Source organism: Asterias amurensis, chromosome 9, assembly GCF_032118995.1.
Source record: "Asterias amurensis chromosome 9, ASM3211899v1".
Taxonomy (NCBI): domain Eukaryota; kingdom Metazoa; phylum Echinodermata; class Asteroidea; order Forcipulatida; family Asteriidae; genus Asterias; species Asterias amurensis.
Genome location: NC_092656.1, coordinates 5,730,591 through 5,753,665, shown reverse-complemented (window position 1 = coordinate 5,753,665; position 23,075 = coordinate 5,730,591). Strand labels below are relative to the sequence as shown.

The window sequence follows — 23,075 nt, the reverse complement described above, 5'->3', positions numbered from 1 at the left end:
GTTGTTCATTTTCAGCTTGTCCTCATTTAAGGGGGAAAATGGGCACCAACTGTGTCCTGACCAAACGTAAATAAAGAGCAATAGATGAGAAAATGTGCACCAATTGTATCCGGCCCAAGGGCAAAATCGAGGAGAAAATGGGCACCAGTGCCACAATTACGTCCTACCAAAATGTAAATAAAAGAGCAATGTAAAATTCTCCAGAGTACCAGTAAGCAGTTGCTGTACATCGTTCACACCAATATAAAATGTGTGACTACAGCAACTTACACCATTAATCACTTACTGACTATAGAGCAGTATTGACCAGCCATCGATTTCTTCCACCCAAGGCCTTACCCATTGTTTCCACAGGGGACTTGGACCAATTTTATCCACTTAACAATACACTTGTCCACAATGGAATCAATGAAGCTTGGACTGGACTGGCCAGTGGAGCATAGGACTTAACAATGGACAGTGGAGAACTAATTGAGAGATTGAGGGAGATTCTTGGCCAGGTTAGGCCATGGTTTTTAAGACAGTTATACCCTTAGCATCTGTGGTTGAGAAGTTAATTCAAATTGTTGGGTTACAAGGTGACTAACCTCAATAATTTATAGGTCATGTACAGGTACAATTATTTTCCTTCCTCCGTGGTACAATTAAATGCACAGGCTTTTGTATACCACTTGATAAATGAAACTGTCAGCAAGCTCCAGGGCCCAATTTCATGGCTCTGCTTACCGCCGACATCCGCATGACCACGATTCCCCGCTTACATGCAAGCGCCGAATTTCTGCGCTAGCCTTGTAAGCGTATAATGCTTGGTAACATGAAGTACGCACGCGCTGAAGGCAAAATTCGCTGCTAACCCGTGAAATACGCTTGCCGTAAGCACAGAATTCCCTGCTTCCGTAAGCGCCGATTCTGTGCTTACGGTAAGCAGAGCCATGAAACTGGGCCCAGGTCTCTTCCCATAGCCCTACCCTTACGCTTAACACATTGCCCTAAATAAAATAAAAACGGTTAAATTGTATTCATCAAACTCTCCGACATACATTCAGGCCTGGAATTTCATCTTTGAGAGGGCAAGGCCATGTTCACCTTGCAAAAGGCCCATCCATTGGAAAACTTGTTAAGTATATGGGAAACACTTGAAGGGGCACTGAGGCCAAACCCGGGGCAACAGAAGCCACGGCCTCAATGGCCGTTGTGTAATTCCATGCATGATGTAACTAGGGCAAGGATAGGGTTTGGTAGTTTTGCTGCGTTTCTGTCTTTGCAACTGCAGGTTAATCTATGTTATCAACCACTTTGCTTTTAGTATGAACTGCGTGCTTCCGTTTACCTCTTCTGTAGTACTATATAAATATACCTTAAACTTTTAACCACAGAGTAAACTTCTGCTCTTTAGCCACATCCAAGCCGTTTCCTTTGGTTTCTCTTTCCATTTCCTGAATGTCAATCGTGTCAGAAATACAACAAAACATTTTCCCATGTTGCGTATTTGTGGAGGAACTTCACAAAGTAAATGATGATTTTATTCAATTTCTTTCTTCAAAATAAATTATGATATATGAGAAATTGACAGCATTACACCCACGAGTTTGTGTGAGCGTGACAATTAATCTGAGACATGGATATTTATAAGCCCAAACAAATTGTTGAATATTGCAGGAAGTGCTTGACAGGCGCGATTATATCATGATCAAAAACCAGATTAATTTTGCAAGCTATGACGGAGGAATTTCATGGGCAACAAAAAACCAAATCCCACTGAATTTCTTACGATTGCTTTCGGAAACATTGATTATATTATTTATAAACCTTATTATTATGCTGTCAAAGTACTTTTACAGAGGTAATTGGCCTTGGTGCCCCTTGAAGTGTTCTAGTACAAATTTCAATTCACCAAAGTAGAAATGCCCTTAAGCAAAAACTGCCTTGCCCTTACAAGAGCGGACCAGGCCTGAGTAAGCCCTCCCTGTCTGCCCCATGCATGCCAAAATACACCAAAACATGACTGTTTGGGATAATTATGGCTAAGCTGCTAAGCTTTTCCTTAAAATTGAAAATAATGTTTGCCCTATTTTACATGCAGTTGGCCTTAACCTTGTCTGCACAGGTAGGTGCATATGATACAATTGAAAAAAGTATGAATACCAAAGAATGTTGATGGGAGTCTTATTCACAGTTTCTAGGCAAATAGACAAGAGGACTAGGATTAATGTCTACATATGGGATCCAGTTGTGCCCCAGCATGCCCTCCTCCACTTCACAAAACAGCAATGGCCTTGGGGGCTGTTTTGTAAACAAATGCGATTTCATTTTGTGGCATGTTCCATTCAGTAAAGTCACCTCTGTGTGAATGGATAATTTCAATTCGGAACACGCCCATGGAGTACGGAAACCTGCATTACATCCCAAGCATTCTGCTTAACAGTACCGTAGTGGGTCTTCAGCATGCAAGAAATCGAGAAGGGTTGAGGGGGGGGGACACCTCTTTCTTGTGACTTTCCCACGTCTTATCGTCAGGGCATTCTGGTTCCCCACAACACAGATGAACTTTGTAAATGAACCCAGCTAAAACCACAATACTCATCTATAAAATACCCAAAGGGCAATTCCAATGGGTACTTATGTTACAGTGACCACATATCAGAATTCTGCTTTTCTGAATGATGTCTGTGACTTGATACACTGACATTTTTTGTTATTGATAATAATATAGTGTTACATAATCCCGTACGCAAGTTTCCTTTCATTAGTCCATGGATTTGATACGCAATTTAGGTCTGTTCAAGTACACCAAGTTTTTAGACGCCACTGTATGGGGAATTTCACAACCATAAGAAGTACAAGTGAACTCTGTGACAATATGTATTGGCAGTTTAAATTGGTACTTGAGTTTCATAGGGCAGTTTTCCCTTGATTTGTCAGTAGTTACCCACACCACCACGTCACCAGTGGCCTCGCAAGATGAAAACAAAAATTGCCATATTGTTTTTACAATGAAATGAAAATTTGTCATGCATTCTCCACAACATACAAATACCTCAACGGTTTCCCCTTGAAATACCATCCCACCCTGTAACCACCCTGTGGGAGCCCTTGGCAGACAGACTACTGTGTTTAGAACCAAAAGCTGGTCAAGTTCTTTATACTGGAGAGTCCTTGCTCTGTGTTGATAACAAACCCACTCACACACAAACATAGAGAAAGCCTTGCCATGCATGAATAATTGCACCTGGTTAAAGGAGCACGTTGCCTTTGGATCAGTCGAGTTGGTCTTTGAAAAGCGTTTGTAACCGTTTGTTATAAAATGCATATGATTAGACAGACATTTTAAAAGTAGAATATAATGATCCACACAAGAATCACTTCAATTTGCGTGGTTTTCCTCTTACCTCGTCGACAAACACGGTCGGCCATTTATGGGAGTCAAATTTTTGACTATGGCCGACCGTGTTAGTTCGCAAAGTAAAAGGAAAACCACGCAATATCGAGGCAAATATTGGATCATTGTATTCTACTTTTAAAACATCTTTCCAACCATATGCATTTTAAAACAAATGGTTACAAACGCTTTTTATAGACCAACTCGTTCGATCCAAGGCTTTAAAGCACAAAAGTTCTGGTGTAGCAACAGAAGGACAGTGTTCAAAGGGCTTGACATTTTCCCCTTTGAAGTACACTCAAGAAGTACCATGATACATACATACTTCAAGCTAAAGAACATGAATGGCTTGAAAGGTCAAAGAATTTCATTCATAGATCAGCATTACATTATCAGTTACTTATTTGAAACAAAAACAAAACTTGATCAGGAAACCCATGACAAGTTTGACAAGAAAGAAATGCTTTATAGAGTAGCTCAGGCATGTTTTACAACGGACAATATTCGCAATAAAAGGGCACCTTCTAAATTTTGCTTTAAAGAGGCCATCTTCACATAGCATCATTGGAAAAGGTCACAAGTTCTACTCGTTATGCAGCACCCACTGCGTGAACCGAGATTGGAAATTCATGTTTATCATGTTTACAGCAAAAGATAATATTTTTTTCGAGGTTGGTGAGTGTTTTCACATTCATGCCTTGTAACCATTAACAAGTCCCAAACTGCCATGTGATGTGAGTTGCAAGTGTGATTGTTTTTAGTCGACCACTTTTTGGAGAACACTAGGCTTCTCCATTTTGAACTGTAGAGGGCGCACTATATTGTAAATTACCCGTATTCTAACCCTGTTTGATAGTAGCTTGTCGATTTCTCTTTCTCTTAACCAATCTCCCTTTGAACAGCAACAACAGTTTGCTAAACGCGTTTCAGTGGAAACTAATTATTCAATTAGCTAACGAATTACTTCCAGAATACTCATTACACATAAGAAATATGGACTGCGACCATTAGACCTATTTGCACCACCATCAAATCAGAATGCATAGGTTTGTGGTTGATAATAAAAAGCAAATTTTTAAATGGGTAGTGGCCAACCAGCATTCCTTTTTTTAATATAAAAAATATTCGCGACACAACAAACAAAAATTATTCCACATTTGACAAAAGAGCAGAATGAAATGGATACCAAATCCCAAATCACAGTTACATGGATTGTTTTGGATAATCCTACAGTTTTGAGAACAAGAAGACTGAATGAATATGTACACTCCAATATTATTTGTTTCCCTTAAAATTCAACAACATGTAACAAGTTTTCCCTAACACAAAAGCAACATTGTACATTACCTTTAACTCAGGTAATGAAACTAAATGAGCAGGAAAACAATCAAAATGTTACACATTAAATGCGTTTTTGGCCGGTAACCTTATTCCTACTAAGCAAAATTATGTTGTGCTTAGCTACTTGTTGTGCTTTAAAAGCAGCTCTTGGACATTAGGCCCCAAACAAATTTGCGTAAGAAGTGCAAAACAATTGTTTTTACCAGAAAAAGTTTATCGGCAGAACAATCATGTTTTATGTACCATTTGCAAATGTTACGCTGCTCATTATTGCTAAGCCAAAAACTGTTTTAGAAGCAATACTGACTGCTTAAAGTCAACTCTCAATCTGGGCCAAGGTAAGAAGTAGGACATTTTTGTATGTAAGTCATTAGACAGGAGTCTTTCACAGGCTTCCTTCTGCTTTGCATATGATACCCAGTTATCTACTCCATCCAGAAAGGAGTCAGGGGCCATGACCTCTGGATTCAGGGAAATCAGAGTCCCTCCGGCTTGTCTGGCACTGAACAGCAAAAAACTGCACAGGGTCACTTCCTTCAGGAACTGTGGCAAAAACATTGCCGCATAGAAAAAACATGTATTCTACGCACACACACTCTGTACCTTAAAGCCAGTACATTGAACATGAACAAAAGTGACTAAGTTGCCAAAAGGTTACTACTGTTCAGGCACTCTCAAAAGGTTGTGACTTTTTATCATGTCACAAGTGTTTTCTATTAACATTTACATGTACATGTATTTATGTAAAGTCCGACTAGAGTTTTAAAGTTCAAAAATAACACAGTACTTCATTTTAAAACACATTTCTCTTGGGATCATTATCGCCGACTTTAATAGCCGTTTTACATTATGTATAGTGTGTACCAGACAGGCCATATCCATGTAGACACTATTAAGTACAGCACTTGATGCCAAGTTTTTTGTAATAAACTCTAGGAAATGTTTTACTAGTTCTCGCGTACAAGTCGATACTCAGGCATACAGACTGACCCTAAGATTTCTAAGTTGCATTTCCAAAGTTGTTTACAGGAAAACCACAAACACGCTGAACTAAATATCAGGTGCTTCATTTCCTGGAAAAAAAATCAGATGAGAATGCACAGAGAACACAACATGCTGCCTGCATTGTTGTACACTTCTTCAAAATACTCAACACAAGAAGCAGAATAACAGTAGCAACATTGAGCAAACTGTCACTAAACTGTAGAGCCGTGCAAGTACATGTATATGCATGGAAGTAGGGGTAGAAGTTCGGGTTCATGAAACTTAGTGTACACACAAGCTGTCTTGTTGTGTTACACTTCTATTTCAGAATCACATGACATTGTGACTGAGATTAAGTTTGTGTGTACTCAGTATTACACCTACCTAGGTGAACATAAATTGTGCTACCGAAGTTGTTTAAAAAATTGACCGAAATCAGTTACTTTTATAGCAATAAATTTTACAGGTCTTGTACAAACACTTGTACTTCAGTTAATCTCCAGCAAAGAACTGACCTTTCAAAATGGCTGTCCTATCCTAGCTGCATGCAGTAGTACACTTGTTCACATCACCCAGTGTGTGTGTCAGTCAATGGTTCATCGTACACATAGCTACATGTACAGAAATAAGCTTCTCTGCTAAAAATATATTTAACTCCAAGCGGTTGCAGCAGGTTATCGAAGGAAGGCGACGAACGGCCAGATCACCTCTCTTTCAAAGGATGTCGATTGCTGTCAATATCTGTGGGGCTGTGACGAGTCCTCAAAAACCAACAGTATCAGTCTCAGATTGGAAGAGTGCTGTCTGTAGATAGAAGTGTGATTGGTACGGAGTTCCTGATACTGCGTGTTTAATGCATTGAGTACCTGTATCATACATGCACACTGTCATAGCCCTACTACTACTACTGTGTGTGTGTGTATACTTCGCTTGGTGTGTACAGTTTAATCCTGTGTGCTAAACTCTCTCACCACACAGTGATGATGTCAAACACTGGGACGACGACATCATGAATTATACATGAGGCTGTACTATTCATCTCGGGAGGGGACGCTGTAAATGTCAACAGGGTGAGGATGGAGCCTTGATCTTTTGACTTGGAGATGAACACGTCAAAAGGGTAACCACAATATGAAAAGATGTGTGTGACACACCGTGACAAATTACATGTACATGTACACGTCACAACAGTTTATTTTAAATCACATGTGTACTGGCCTGGGGATTACAATATAAAATGGTCATGACTCCAGCTGTATCTCCCACTACAACTGCCCCTCTTTGAAATGGAACAATCGAAAACACAACTTGCCTAATGATATGGAACACAATGTGGACTTGGACCATACACTATTGTATAGCATTGCCACATGTTAACAAGTTGTAAGCCAGTCTACAATCACAAATCTGTACCATGGACCCTTAACTAATAACACCAGAATTTTCCTAGATATATAATTTTTTTTTTTAGAAGATAACATTTTTATTATCAGTCGGACAACAAAAGTGGGAGGGACTCTACTGTACCTAAAAATAGTTACTTTATCGATAAACCCACGGAGGTCTTCTTTCTATCTCCCAGGTGTTATTTTTAGATTAAGGCCCAACCCACCCAGATTCATATCAAAAATTAAAAATCATTGCCTTATTGGGAAGTTTTTTAATCTTCTTTTTGGGGGAGGGCCTTGGAGTTATCATCAAGTCCCAATTTATATCCATATTTATATCAAAAAACCAAGGGAGGTCTTCTTTCTATCTATCTTCCATGTGTTATTTTTAGATCAAGCCCAACCCACCCGGATCAATATCTAATTTTAAAATTATTGCCTGCCTTATAGGGAAGTTTTTAGAACTTATTTTTGGGGGGAGGGCCTGGGAGTTATCATTGTGTTCATATTTATATTTATAAGTTGTCAAAGATGTTGGAAACTCTCAACTTCAGGGAGGTCGTCCAGTGATTAGTGGAGTCATGTGGCTGGTCAAGTGGTCAGGTGCTCATGATCAGATGATCAAGTCACAAGAATGAATCATTGTGCCTTGAGCAAGTCCATTAGCAATTACTAAATGCTTCCATTCGCCCAGGTGTACCGAGAGCAAATGAGCATCTGGGCTGAGCTGATAGTCAGTGTTCTCCCTTAACAGTAGTCCAATAGCCAAAAAATGCAAGGACCAGTCACATAGACCAAGTGGTCAGGCTGGCTAGTTCAGTGTTAAAGAGTATCCCTATTGAATATGAAATACGGACAACAGCAAAGAGCTTCCAGACCAGTGAAATGAAAAGTTAACTGGTCCTGCTGGCCAGTCACTGAACAAGTTAAGGCCAGCCCTGATAGTGTATTTTGGGTAAACCCCTCAGCAATCGATAGCTGCTTGAACTTGAAGTTGTATGCTTCCCTCGTATTGAAAGGGTGATCACTGACTGAGGTAGTCCCAATGACTAGGAATGTCAGAACGATGCCAAGGAGTCCTCAACACCATGTAATTAAACACTATAAAATAACAACAATAATTACGTCTGCCATATCCCTCGTATCCACAAAAGTGCTCATGGCGCTTGCTTCAAAAACAAAAAGTTCCATCTTGCTTGTCCTCCTGCGATGCAAAATCAAGAAAAATTAAAAAATCTAAAGTCTACTAAAATGTTTTTGAAATATTGAGTCTTCATTTTGGACAAGTGTCACTGCTAATAAAAGGTTCTAAAACCAGCATCCAAATTAGAGGCATGTTGAAAATGATGGCATTTCCAACCCCCAAACCATGAGAAAGAGAACATCAAAAAAAAAGAGGGTACCACATATGAATATTCAGAGTCACAACTGAGTAACCGGATCGGTATTCCCATAACGACGGGTTCCCAAACCACAGGATATGAACATATAAAAGAAAGAGTTTCATTTCTCCCATGGCGATGTTCCCTTTAGCAGCCCAGTCAGAGCAGGCCCCGGTGCTGATGGAACGACCAGGGAGTTTCCCAGGTGGAGGTTACCGATCGGACCCCAGCAGGGGTAGGCCTCCGACCCCGACCGCAGGCATATGATATCAGTAAAACCCAGCATGAAAGCTACGGCAATTAGTCCCGCAAAAATAAACTTTCCCCCGCAGATATTTCAAACTGTAGAAAAGTTGAGACAAATTATAAAAGGAGAGAATTCCACTGAGAACTAAAAACCAAACACCTGTATACATACATGACAATATCTCTTTGTAGTTTTTACTTAAACTAACATTACACCTGAAACTCCATGGCTCAAAAAGAGAGTTGCAATAACTTACAAATGGAGGATCCAGGCCAAATTTTATACAGCTGCTTAAACAGACAACAATGCAAAACAATTTTCTGCTACGCGAACACAGGACACAGTTGCAAATGGTAAATTCGACATGGCGTTTTCTTTTTTACCACACACTTGCTTTGCGTATACTCTTTTTTGTACTAAGACAAACTATGAAAATAGGTCCAGGGGGTCCACTAAATGGAAAAGTACTTTATGTAGGATTGACAATGGACTACAAAGTTGCTTTTTTTTTTATACAAAAGCTTACTTACTAAACTGTGTTATGTGCCACTAGCCCCAATTTTTTTATCACTCTGAAATCTATCTGAAATGCTGTAATTTTCAAGAAAAAGTATACTGGATGACCAGGCAATTTCAACTAAAGCAGAGTAATGTAATCATGTTCACAACTCCCCCACCCCGAGAAAATAGTGAAAAACCAAATAATAAATTAATAAATCTCTCACTGCAGAGCGGTAAACTCCAAGCGGGAAATTAGATTTATTTATTTCTCATCAATTATGACATTTCAGACAGGGATGTTTTCTACTATCATCATATGTAAATCTGTGATCTTAGACAAAATCTTTTCTTACCAAATTCTGTAACGTTCCTTAAAATAAAAAAAGTGTTGACTCTGAGAGGAAATGGTGGGTTGGACAGGAAGGGAAAAAAGCAGTAAAATACACCAATGAGTCAATTAATTGTGCACAAGTTTTTGAAGTTCTAACCTAATGACCGTTGTGGGAGGTTAACATCATAGTATGAATTCACCCGGCAACGCTATACAGTTACTGCCCTCTGGGGTTATGGATTTCCAATTAAACTAGTGAGTGAAAAGACCTCCAGAAGAAAGAGGGGAAACTAAAACCCAAGTGTCTTGACGAGAGAACGAAGAATTTCATTGCACTTCTTTGGCTTTACACTATCTGATAAACAATTAAGTCTTTGTTGGTTCATAGAGCAAGGTTTGTTACAAGTATGATTAATAGGAGGGATATTAATATATTACTTTTTATTAGTGGTTTTTTGGACGAGTCAATTCATTCCCATCCTCTAGATTTCAATAAATTCACCGTCAAACTTAATCTCATTAAACTTCGGGTCTAGACAAGGTCATGGAGGCAATGGCCTCTGATGCCCTGGTTTTGGCCATGGTGCCACTTCAACAATTTTCAATAAAATATCTGGAAAAAATGCCCTTTGCAAAATGAAAAACGGCCTTCCTTATTCAAGATGAAAGTCCAGGCCTGAAATTTTGGTCCTGTTTTTTTTTAGTGAAAATGCTGAAACCTGTTATTCCTATTTTGTCAGAGAGTTTGTGCAAGTTCATTTATTTAAAACAAGGGCTTGCAATGCATTAAATAGCAACCGTTGCATGAGGCCAAAATTTGCATACTCCCATTTTAAAATCAAGATGTAAAGTAAACAACTATCCTTTAAAAATCTCGGCTCAAAATGCTTATTTTTCAAGTTTTATTCCTCAAAGTGGGAAAACCTATCGAAAGGTTAACCTTTTAATAATTCAAACAAAACCTTGATTTACTTTCCATACATAAGGATATCATCAATTCCTTTAACTCGTCAGTTTAATGCAGCAATGACTATAATTATAGGGTAACCACAAAAATCACAAGTAGTTCCTTTATTGTGCTGACTGGTTAGTAATATCATAAGTTATCACACAAGCGCGAGTGGAATACGGAAAAATATAGCGCTTCTGCGTCCCATATCCATCGAGGCCGAAGGCCGAGTTGGATATGGGACGCAGACGCGCTATATTTTCCGTATTTCCACGAGCGCGCGTGTGATAACGTATTTATCTTCAAGCAAACTTGGCGCGTGACATAGAGCACACAAGACGCATGGTAGAGATATTAGCCGTGCAATATAGGTTTTTATCACCACTCCATTCTGCCAATCTGATTGGAGGATTAGCGCGTACTTGAAGATAATGAGTTTTATTTGTATACTGTATATATTTCATATCTGAGAATTTTTCAATAGAAGTTTTTGGGTTACAACAATTAGTTGAATATAATTTCCATTCAGTTGCTGTTACAGAATGACATAAATTAATAATTGTTATGTCACACTTGTACCAGTTAACTAATTTTAATAATTTAATGTATTTTTTCACCTTTGAATGAATTTACATGAATTTAATTTAAAAGATGTTCCTTGCCCTTCCCAAGCAAGCTAGGTAAACATCATTACTTTTGCCAAAACTCGGAGTCAAAAGAAAACTCTCAATGAGTTTCTGTGGTTTGTCCTGTTTACAAATTTGACAGGGTCAACGACAAGAAGTGCAACTTAATACATATTTGATGCATTTTCAAAGATGATACTCAAAGATGATACTGCAGCATGATTGGTCCAAAAGATTGAAGCAAACACGCATTCATGTTTTTAACTACGTTTTCGATACAAAATGGTTAGCGTGACGCACATTTTAAAAAACAGTTGCACAAACATTTGCGCAACTGGAAATGCACCCATGACGCTTTGAAAGATATAACCCCCACCATGGTTTGAACGAATATTCTTTCTTAAGGCCTAACCATGAGATGTTTTTACTACCATGTTTAATGGGTTCCTAGAATGTCTACAAGGTAAATGATCTAAGATCTTGGTCTCAAGGAAGATTGACTGGTACTCATTAAATTTTATGCAGAAAATCATCATAAAAAAATGTGTTTATAAAACTGCATCCAAAACCACAAAGTGATTCTTCAAAGAATTATCATTTTCAGAATTCCAAAACTTTCTTAAAAGTACCAGAACAACATCGGCTAGTGTCAAAAATAACATCGTCATTATAATTGTTCATTATTATTAGTAGTATTTGTTTGTTATAAAAGGATAAACAAACAGTACTAAACTACATTCTTGGAGTTGGACGCACACATTTTATATCAGTTCAGTGTTTTTAATAATAATTATAGGACTTTGAACAGCAAACAGTATTAATGAGGGTATTGAATGCTTCTCTTTTAATCCACATTCTACAACCTATTTACTTACAGCAGTCTTTACGCGCACATTTATGTTCGCTAACCAAATTACATGTACAGTGTACACACAATTTTTTTTTTTTTACAGCAGCGAGCAGTTTCACAGTATACAAGGTTTTGTACCTGAGCTTTTGCCATTCTCAGTCAACCAACCCCTAATCCAATTTATACAAAGGCTTACCCTCCCTGCCACAGCCTAATCCTAAATTACACTACAACAGTGGACAGTTACTTTTCCAAGGGGCTTGAGGCCAATGGGCAGTCAGGCTTACACACCTAATCAGATATTAAACAAATAGAACTGCACAGCAGGCGAATAACAGTTCACAGTTAACTGATACGGCCAATTACTTGTGCTTGGAAAAACAAAAAACCAGGCTGATTGTCCTGGTTTAATTGGCCTTATACATGTATAACCACTGCCCACATCCATGGGAGGTTACAGCCCCTAGGTGCTTGTACTTTCCATCACTTGCACAATGCTCCCGACTTGCTTTTTCTTAAAGATGTACTCTGTTCTCCGAAACTGATTGTCATTCATTCCAATCCTCTCAAAAGGCACTACACCATTGGTAATAGATAAAGACTAGTATTCTCACTTTGTGCACCTCCATGCTTAGTGTATCCCAACATTTATAAGCATAAAATAGAAAATCGGTGAAAACTTTTACTCAATTGGTCATCAAAGTTGCAAGAGAATAATGTGACAAAAAAACACCCTTGTTGCACAAACCATGCTTTCAGGTGCCGAATAAAAGGCTTCAGGCCTGAAGTCTTCTAGCATTTGAGTGAGAAATTACCTCTTTCTCAAAAACTATGTTACTTCAGAGGGCGCCACTTATCACAATGTTCTGTACTATTGACAGCTTCCCATTGCTTGTTAAGGCAAGTTATTAAATGCTAACAGTTATTTTAAAATATCACCAATAGTGTTCAGTGCCTTTAAAGATGTGCTCCGATATGTATTGTTCATTCATTCCAATCCTGGCAATGTTTAAGAACATAAATCATCCAAGCAGCCTTTGAAAAAAAAACCAGTAAAAATGTGAACCACATTCCTCTCTACATTCAGGAAACCAAAATTTGTGCTCTCCATTGGATTTGGAAGTATCAGATTTAAAAATTAAAACTTGAATATTTAAATACTATAACACCACTGTGATTTATTAGTGGTCAGATCCCCTAATTTTATCATGTGCATGACTTCTCTGTAGCCACAAAATTTCAAAGAATTTTTCAATGCACTTTGCAGAGTACAAATATTTGAACATTGTCAGCTCTACTGCTTATGGCTATGGATTTTCTGCACTATGCATACACGAACCGAACCTACTGGTGCATTTCATGCAAAGGTGCAAGTTTTAACGATACTCGGAGACCTGTTATTTGAAGAATTCCCTGCTCTCAAAATGAGACAGAACAGTGCTCCATATACTTTGAATCAATAAAAAATTTTCCAAATGAGTCAAACTATAACGCATAATATTAGTACCATATTCAGTACAGAATTTAAGATAACCATAATCCCTCTCATTCCCTAACTGTGGGCTGAGTTCATTACGTGTTTTCTTCCTTGCGCCATGAGCATCACTTGTGATGGATACCAGCGCATAAGTAGTCTGTTTCTTCTTATTATTATTAGTTCAATAACTTATGTACCAGTACCTAAGTTCACTTAGGCATGGATGACTAAGTGAACAAAACCAAACTTGTACATTTTCTGTTGAAGAATATCCTAATAATTGAGAAAGACTCTGCTGGGGTCCAAACATAGGAGCCAATATCCATGTTTGCATTTTATAAAAAGTCCTTTTGGTTGGCAATCAATTTGCAAAGACTAACCTTCTTAATACTCTATGAAGAATTTCAAAAACATTTTGAAAAGATAAAAATTTGTTGAGCAGACAATTTTTGAAGCAATTGTTTGTATTTGACTTCATTATTTTTATGTGTTGCAACTGATGGTTTGTTATTATTGTTTTGTTAAGAACAAAACAATTTCCGATAAACAAACAACGTGAACCCTGATCTTTACAGTGGATAAAAATCAGTCGCCAGTCTCTTTTCAGACACGGATGTTTGATGTCTACTCGGACACTGCCTGCCGTAGGTGACTTGCATCTGTAATGGTTTGTGACGCAGTGGTGCAATATTTATCTGCACGCAAAGCCTCTCGACTCGAGCTGTTCAACGAGGGGGGAGGCTTCTCCAACGCGTTCTGGTCAGGGGAAGCGAGCAAATTGTGCGTGCGGTGATTCCCGCGGTCTAGGCACTGCTAATGGCAGCGCGAGAGTGCATTTCCAAGTAAAATACATCTCCTCTGAGTACAGGGTCATGCCCCAGCCAAGAAGCCCCCAATCTGCATCTACGCATGTGGCCAGAAATACCACACTGAACGAGGAGGAAGTTAAACTTTTGCACATTTTCTACCCTAGGTTAAATACGCTTTAGTAAATTATGAACAAACGCTGAACATACCTCAATTGTAGTATCTAAATATACAGAAAGTCCATTTTGAAAGTTCAATTGCACTGTTCAGTGCCCTTGTTGCTGGTATCTTGTTGAAGCAGTGAACGACAAAACTCCAATTAGAAGTAAAGTTGCAATTCCCATGGCATGTCTATGGTTTACCAGGAACCACACATGGGCCGATAAGAATTGGTAAATGCTGAGCAAATTTTGACATTTCAGATGTGCCTCAACAAAAGCTGCATTCAGAGATAACTCTGAACCACGTCCAATATGTACAGTAAGTAAGACACTCAAAAAGCTTTATACATGGCAAATTCTTCAAACATGTGCTGCAATTGCTTGTGACCTTTTCTGAGTATTTGCTTTGCCTTTTATCAGCATAAAAAGGGTGCAATAACTAAATTTCCGTCTTCAATCCGTGCTATCACGTTCCGGCAAAGGGGGGCTACAGCTGTACGATGACAATCCACCAATGATCCCCTGGCCAAATTGCCTACAGAATGAGCAAACCCGGGGTACAAATTGGAGATTTCACAGGGGCGGATTCCCGGACGTGCAAACCGGAGAGCATGAAAGATTATCCGGCCGCGGAGCAGTCGAGGAATTCTCTATCCGATCTATAGGAATTTCATTACGCAGTACAAATCCCCGAGCATGGGTGATGATTTAATGGCCATGTAACCCAAGCCAGGGCAAGGTTTTCGTAATTTATCCGGAAGTCTCCCCAAAATGAAGAGAGGGATCAATGGTTCTCCCCCACCTCACAAAACAGTGTGTCTCAACGATTTCCCAGAGAATGCTGTGACGTCAGCAAATCAGGAAAAGAGGCTCGGCCGCAGCGTAATTTGTAGGAAATATTGAATTATGTTTGCCCTGCTTTAGCCCAGCACGATATACAGCAACTGTGAACAACAGACGCCCGTCCTTTTTTAGAAAGTACAATGCTCACTCAAACACACACAGCAAATCAAAGATGTTTTACCTGTTTAACTGGAGTAATCCTTAAGACTTCCCCTCTATCTTGTGTATGTGCTGGTATCTCCTATCAAGAATCTGTGGAACAAACAACAAAATGGCCACAAAAAAAAATTGATCATTCAAGTATTAATAACAATTTGTTAATATAATCATTTCTCAAATCAGGGAAACTCCCTAATACTCACAGGACTGAATTCAATACACAGACTGAACAAAAAGAAATGTATAAATCTGATAATAGCGACAATGAAAACGAAATACATACGTCAGATCCTATCATGTCAGAGATTGCACACTCCATTGTGATTATTCTTACTTAGTTAGAGAAGGAAAAGATCAACAATGTCCCCGAGTCCAAACCTCTCCCCTCTATCAGTAATCACAAGTCAAGGTGATTTTAGAAAACTAAAGTGCCCGGGGATTCCTCTCTGATGAAGTTACTTCCCGGGAATTGCGTCATTCTCAGATACAAATTTCTAAGCTTTTAGCGTTGAAAGAAAACTTTTGTTTCTTTCTTATGATAAACTGTCCAGGCTATTACAATTATTGTGTTCACTTCGGAAAAGTAATTACATTTTGAGGTCTGCTGAAGATGTATGATGCAGCTGATATCCATCAATTATTGGGTGTACCAAAATACAAAAGGTAGACATCAGCAAGTATTGTGAAAAAAGGGAGAGGAAAAAGGAATCGACCATCTTGTCTATTCCATCATGAAGTCATCATTTAGAATCACAACTCAAAGATTTGCCTGTAAAATTATCATTAAGCGTGCCAAAGTAAAAGATACAAAAAATGATTCAACATATACAATGCCTTGAAATAGCACCCATCTAATAATACAAAGGGAGTGAATGTGTGGTGAACAGGTTTTCAACAAGTGGTTTAATCCCAACAAGGCCTTGTTCTTGATAATTTTACCGAGACGAAGTCATCGGAGTTGGGAGAAAATAAAGAGAAAACCCACCCTTGTTTACGCACGTTTCGCCATGTCATGACATGTGTTTAAAACAAATTTGTTATTCTCGATATCGAGAACTATCGAGAACTAATAATTGTTTTAATGTTTTATCAATTTTTTAATGATTTTTCCATGAGAACTAATAATTGTTTTAATGTTTTATCAAAAAGTAAAGCATTTCATGGAATAATATTTGAAGGGAAGTCTTTCACCATTACCTTCTGTAAAACCTGTAAGTCATTTGTAAATCTGTGAACTTTTCATTTTTGTTCTGTTCAGAAAGTGTCCAATGGCTTTAAAGGCAGTGGACACCATTGGTAATTACTCAAAATATTAATCAGCATGAAACCTCTCATGGTAACGAGTAATGGGAAGAGGTTGGTAGTATAAAACATTGTGAGAAACGACTCCCTCTGAAGTGACATAATTTTTGAGAAGGAAGAAATTTTCCACGAATTAGATTTTCGAGACCTCAAGTTTAGAATTTGAGGTCTCGAAATCAAGCATCTGAAAGCACACAACTTCGTGTGACAAGGGTGCTTTTTTCTTTCATAGTTATCTCGCATCTCGTGGTCAACTCGAGCTCAAATTTTCACAGGTTTGTTCAAATTTTCACAGGTTTGTTAATTTATGCATATGTTGAGATACACAAAGTGAGAAGACTGGTCTTTGACAATTACTAATAGTGTCTAGTGTCTTTAAGGAGGGTACCCTGAGAATTTACGTTATTTACGACCTACGATCAAAATTTATAGGACTAGTTCTTCTGTAAGACGGTCATGCTGGTACACAGAGCTTATACCCACGATACACTTTTAACTATTGCATGATGCCGTTTATATTAAAGGGTTATTACTTCCAAAAACAGCTCTACATACCTGTAGACAAAAAACAATGAGCGTCATACAGGAACTGGAGGTTATTTTTAGAAATTTAGTTTTAACAAAAGTTATGTCAGCATTTTTGACAGATTCATGAGTTTCGCATTCACCCACGACTATCCATAATAGATGTACCAAAAGACTGTGCTGCGAGTTTCGAGCATTTCAGAAACGAGAAACCAACGACTACTTTTTTTTTTATTCAATCAAATCTTCTTCCTAAAGTCTTTTTAAACAAAATTCTTCACAAAATGGCCAGAATTTGTGTGACCATTTCATGTTTGATGACTAACATGATCATCAGTACGGCAAAACTGAATACAAGTAAACATGGAAAACTCAGGTCCTTTGTTGATTTGTTAAATTTATTTTAATCTCATTTATACCATGACTGTCTAAATTTCACTTTCCCAACAATCTTGTATAATTTTCGTAACCATAAACTACGTAAAACTTAAATATGTGAAGAAACAGAATCGTGCACACATAGAACAATGGTTGGGACCAATTTGGTAAGCTGAAAGTTCAACTACACACATGACTTTCACAATATACCAAAAAGTATCGAGTGTTACTTGAGAGAAAATAAAACTGTTGCAAACTGCTTACCAACCAAAAGGACATAATGGTATAAATGCAAAAAAAATAGTTGATGGCATGACTTCGTCCCTAGCAGAGTCTTTCTCAAATGGCTAAATGACAACATTACAGAGTAATTTCATGGTAAATCTGATAATCAGTTTGTTTCTGAGCACCTGATCAGATTTCTGATATAAATTGGCCGAACTGTTTTTAACTCTAAAGAGCCAACCTTTAAAACCAACATTCAGTCAGGCCTGTATGCTTCGTTTTTGAAAAGGCAAGAGCACCAAGGCATTTTCTTCTTGGTAAAGGGCACCCTATGATGAAATTGCAAATTTGTACTAGAGCTATTCAAGGGCACCAAGGCAATGACCAGGGGACATGGAGGCAATCGCCTTTGTTGCCTCCATGGAGTATCAGGCCTGTACAGTTATCCATAATGGTAGTCAGAATTATTTGGCCCCATACTCTACAGCATCATCCCCCAGCCTCATATTACAGACCTTACCCATATGTTGAGCCAATACACATGACGCTTAAAGGCACTGCACACCTTTAGTAATTATTATACAAAGACCAGTACTCTCACTTATCCCAACATGTATAAAATATTAAATCTGTGAAAATTTTGGCTCAATTGGTTGTTGAAAGTTGCAAGAGAATAATGAACGGGCAAAAAAACACCCTTGTTGGACAAAATTGTGTGCTTTCAGATGTCCAATAAAAGGCTTCAGGCCTGAAGTCTTTTAATATTTGAATGAGAAATTGGCCGAGCTGTTTTTCACAATGTTTTATTCTATCAAAAGCTCCCCATTGCTCAACACCAATAATAATTATTTTGAGTAATTACCAATAGTGTCCAGTGCCTTTAAAGTCATCCCCAATTATTTCCTTCATCTCCCTCTCCAGTCTTTCATCTCAAAAAATTAAAACGGCCCATCAGGCCTTCGAGATATTTTCTCAGAGCCATTTCAGTCTTGCCTAAAGTGGCATTCTTGGATTTGAAATAACTGTATGTTGTTTGTACTGTGAATGACACAAGGGCAGTTGGGTTGATACATCTAGCCATGCATTTTATGCCCAGGGATGCACATTCAAAGAGCTGAGATCCACAGAATGTTTTCATAGCAGATTTAGAGTAATGGAACGGTGAAAGAGTCAATTGAGGATTTTTTTAAAGGCAGATACTTAAGGGATCCTTGGGAAAAAAATTGATTTTGTAAATGCATGTTCGCAAAGGATGTATATAGCTACTAATTTTTCAAATTACTTTATCCTGATGTTTACTGTAAAATAAACATAAAGTTACAGGACCAGACATGCATGAAATATCTACTGATCTATTCCTAGCACTTTATGGGAGATTTAAGCTTGTTGTCAGAAAAGTTCTGACCACACTAGTCCGACAATCTTTTTTCTCCACCAGATATCATTGTTCTTTTTCTCAACCATTTTCAGTTCAACAAGTGAAACTCTTTTTAAAACCATTTTGGTGTTTTGTTTATATTGCCTCTGGTTTTTAGAAAAATATTTGCTGGTGCCGCAAGACTTCTTAATAACATTTTGAATCTTAATTGAAACACAAGCTCTGTATGCGCTATGACTTTGAGTATTTGCATACTCTGTATTCAAATCGAGTAGAATTCCTGTAAAATGATACAGTATTCAACTCTAACTGTAATTCTTTTTTAAACTGTTCATGTTTTGGCAGGAGTTTTGATTACTATTGGTTTCTATCAAAGCATTATCTGCACTGGGACACTTTTCTTATGGCAGCATAAGACTTCTCTCATGAGACAGAATTATCAAGAACCATGCAGGCCTCACCATGTTTAAACAACTAGTTTAAAACTGTTGATTCCTATAAATACCTTCTGTTAAAAAAAGCCTGTAAAAGTTTAGTACAGATCTGATAGTAAGGCCTCACCTCATCTCTGAGTTGAATATCGAACTTGCATGCCTAAGTTTAAAACTATTGCACACAAGTTTCAATCTTACAGGAGCCAAATATGTGACCTTATATTATTGGGCCATGAAATGGGTGCACTCCACACAATCATCTGATAGCACCCTCTTTTGACTCGATAAGGTCAGGTCATTATTTGATCAACTTTAACTGTGTTTATGACGCATGTTTAAACATGTCCACGTGATCTCCTCTCGACAAATCACATTGGATAAATTGTTCCAAATATATGAATGTTCTTTTAATAGATGTTTTCCTAATGACAGTCTTACATCATGTTACATCATGGTTTACAAAGCTCATCATGTATGAATGTTGCAGATAATAATGACAAAGGGATGAACAAATATTTTGTCTGAAATATACCCTTCGAATAGAAATAAAATAAAAAATATCTGTATCTGAAAACGTTTCTCTACTCTTTGAGGGGTCATGTCCGTTCACAAATGCTATGGCCAGAGATACAGTTAAGCTCGCTGTCACCTCGCTTAACATTGATTGATTCAACATTCTTGTGAAATACACTGACTGCTTTTTTCTTGCTTTTCCAATAAGTAGACAACATATTCAACTGAATATTTCAGTGAATTTTATTGTAAACGTGTTTCTTGATATTTTGTAAATAATTCAGCATTACATTAACAAAAACAAAAACGATGTTCCAATCTTTTACACAGTAAAACTTGGTCTGTAGCTAACATAGCAGATTTTGCACAATAGAAAACACACCTGTTTACCTGCAAAAGAATTTACAGAAAGTGCATCTATCTTCAGAAGAAGTTACAAAACAACATCTCCTTTGTGTAACTTCAGATCAAGTTTTAATCATACATCCACGACTAACTTTTTTCCTGCGGTAAAAAATCTTCTTACTACCTCCCTAGTGGGTTTTCTTTATTCAAGAAATATTGATAATTAATTGAACTGCCAACAACGTCTCCCCACATTTCTTTCCCTTTTTTCATTTGATAAGTGCACAAATTGTTGAAACATTTAGTGATTAAATACAAAATGGTTGTAAGGTTTAACTTGCTACAAAGACTCTTGATTTCCCAGTGGCTTTGGCGATGGAAAAGCAAAAGAAAGGGATTCTTTTCAAAGATTACTCAGCCATAGAATGGTTGATGTTTAAATACACATTTGGTTCACATGTATATTTTTTTATATATATTAAAACTCCGAAAACAAAATCAGTTGGATTAAAAGATATGATAAATCCGGTGGGAAATAGACAGTTTTTATGACAGAACCAAAAGGATGTTTATTTAGCAGAAAGAGTAACAAAACAGCCTTTTTATCTAACAACAATTTCTCAAATAATCCTTAGGTTGATTACAGGTTTTACAATTGAATGCAAAGCTTTATGTCTGAACATTTATGTTTTTTTTTTTCTTGAGATTGCCAAACGAAATGTCTAGAGCACCTCCTCCCTGTTCCCAATTATAATAAATAAGGTTTCTTTTTGAGCATCACAGACTTCTCATATTGTACTCCTCAAGGACTTTTCTCTTGAATACATAATTTCAATTGGGTCATTCCGTATAAAATCAACCAATGTTCTGAAAATTGGAATGAACCACCTCTCAGATTTGCCTGAAATTCCTTTTAAATAATCATCTGTTTGTGTATGAGCAAGTTCAAAACCAACTTCAAGTCAACTCGGAATGAAGGTTCCTAAAAGTGGACATGGCATAACCCCTTTTGGTCAACGTCTACTTTTTTGTAAAGGGAAAGGACGCCAAGCTATGAACCCTATGAGGAAATTGTATATTTTTGACTGAAGCATTTCAAGGGCACAAAGACATTGACCAGGGGCATGGAGGCAAATAATTGCCTTTGTTGCTGTAGTTGTAGAATTCATACAGTTTCAATGTCTTGTCAATTCATTCCATCTCAAATGTCATCACATCTTGTATTGTGTTCCATCGTTGCATCAACGCATACAAAAACAAATTAGTACTTTGTTGCTTCTAAAACCATTAAGGATGCTCCTTTATAATTAAAAAATTCTTCCTCTGTGGTCTCAATCATTGGGTTGAATTTTTAACAAAAATTTCAATTTGAAGGACATGAAGAGAAAATCTTTTATTTGAAGGACTTTATTACAAAGGTTAGACTGAAACTATGAAGAATTTATAATTTTGTCTCATAACCATTGGTTTCACTTGCTGCCAACAAAACATATATTTTATTACATGCCAGTTTCTCTGTGGCTCCTATGTCATTTAAGCAAGCCAATTTAATTGTCAAAAACAAAGAAAAGTATAAATGTTTCTTAGCTCTTTTTGGGGGGTGTTACAAACTCTTAAGGCTTTTAAGTTCATATAAAAAAGCAAAATTAGCCAATAAAAGGATGTTTTATCATGGGTGTGTCATTGCAAGCGGTGAAGAGCACCAGACTCAAGCTCCGGTGTTTTTCTGATTATAGAGTCTGGGTTCAAATCCCAGTCATGGCACTTGCGTCCTTGAGGAAAAACACTTTTACCATAATTACTTTGTCCTTCGGACAGAATATCATGGAAGAGCAGGGGTTAACCCAGGTTTTTCTGGTTCTTGAAGCAAGCACCCTTGTTTACAGACTTCCTCAGGCTTGCAGGCTACAGTGATTAAGTTCACTTACAAGGCACCCTTGGTTTCATTAGCAGATATCGCGATAATAGTCCATGCATGTACATTTTAGCATTGATCTCACAATTAGTAAACCACAAGTCTTCTTACGAGGTGGGTTTACAGCTGCAATTTTCTATCTAAATTAATTTAAGAGGAAATTAAATATTGTTAAAAGACAACAGCTTAAGATTTATTGCACAGCAAATGATATGCGAAATATTTTTATGGAAACATTAACAACTTAAAAAATGGCGTTTTGTTTTATTTAAGAATCTCCGGGGAATGTTGTAATTCTTTATAGAGGACACAAACAAATCTTCTTTGTAGATGAACAAGAAAGCTTAATATTATCCAGTATTCGCTTGTAATTTAAAAACCATGGCATCGGTGCAAGGCAAGGCCATTGCAAGGCAAGGCCTCTATGCCAGCTAGCGACAGGACATACGTGGAGAGAATTTCCTCACAACTGGGGCAGTTTAACCACTCGCCTGGTCTCCAGGAAGCTACCCCCACGTCTGTGCCCCAGCACCCCCTTGACTTGATCTTCCTATAGGCTAATGGAGCCTTTCCTGCCAGCCAAGTCCAGCCATCTCATCCTGACTCATGCGTTTTGTGCAGGTTTGTTTTGCAAC

General features: G+C 37.7%; 1 protein-coding gene across 3 annotated transcripts in view; it reads right to left on the bottom strand.

Annotated features, from left to right (window-relative positions):
- Positions 1-23,075, bottom strand: part of LOC139942011 (myocyte-specific enhancer factor 2C-like) — a 92,060-nt gene that overhangs the window by 34,465 nt on the left and 34,520 nt on the right. For 2 of the 3 annotated variants that reach the window (XM_071938672.1, XM_071938675.1), the window contains exon 3: positions 15,448-15,518. The gene's annotated coding sequence lies outside the window, so the exon portion shown is untranslated. Of the gene's footprint in view, positions 1-6,219; positions 6,651-15,447; positions 15,519-23,075 lie in introns of those variants that run through there. The other variant, XM_071938674.1, reaches the window with a different exon arrangement.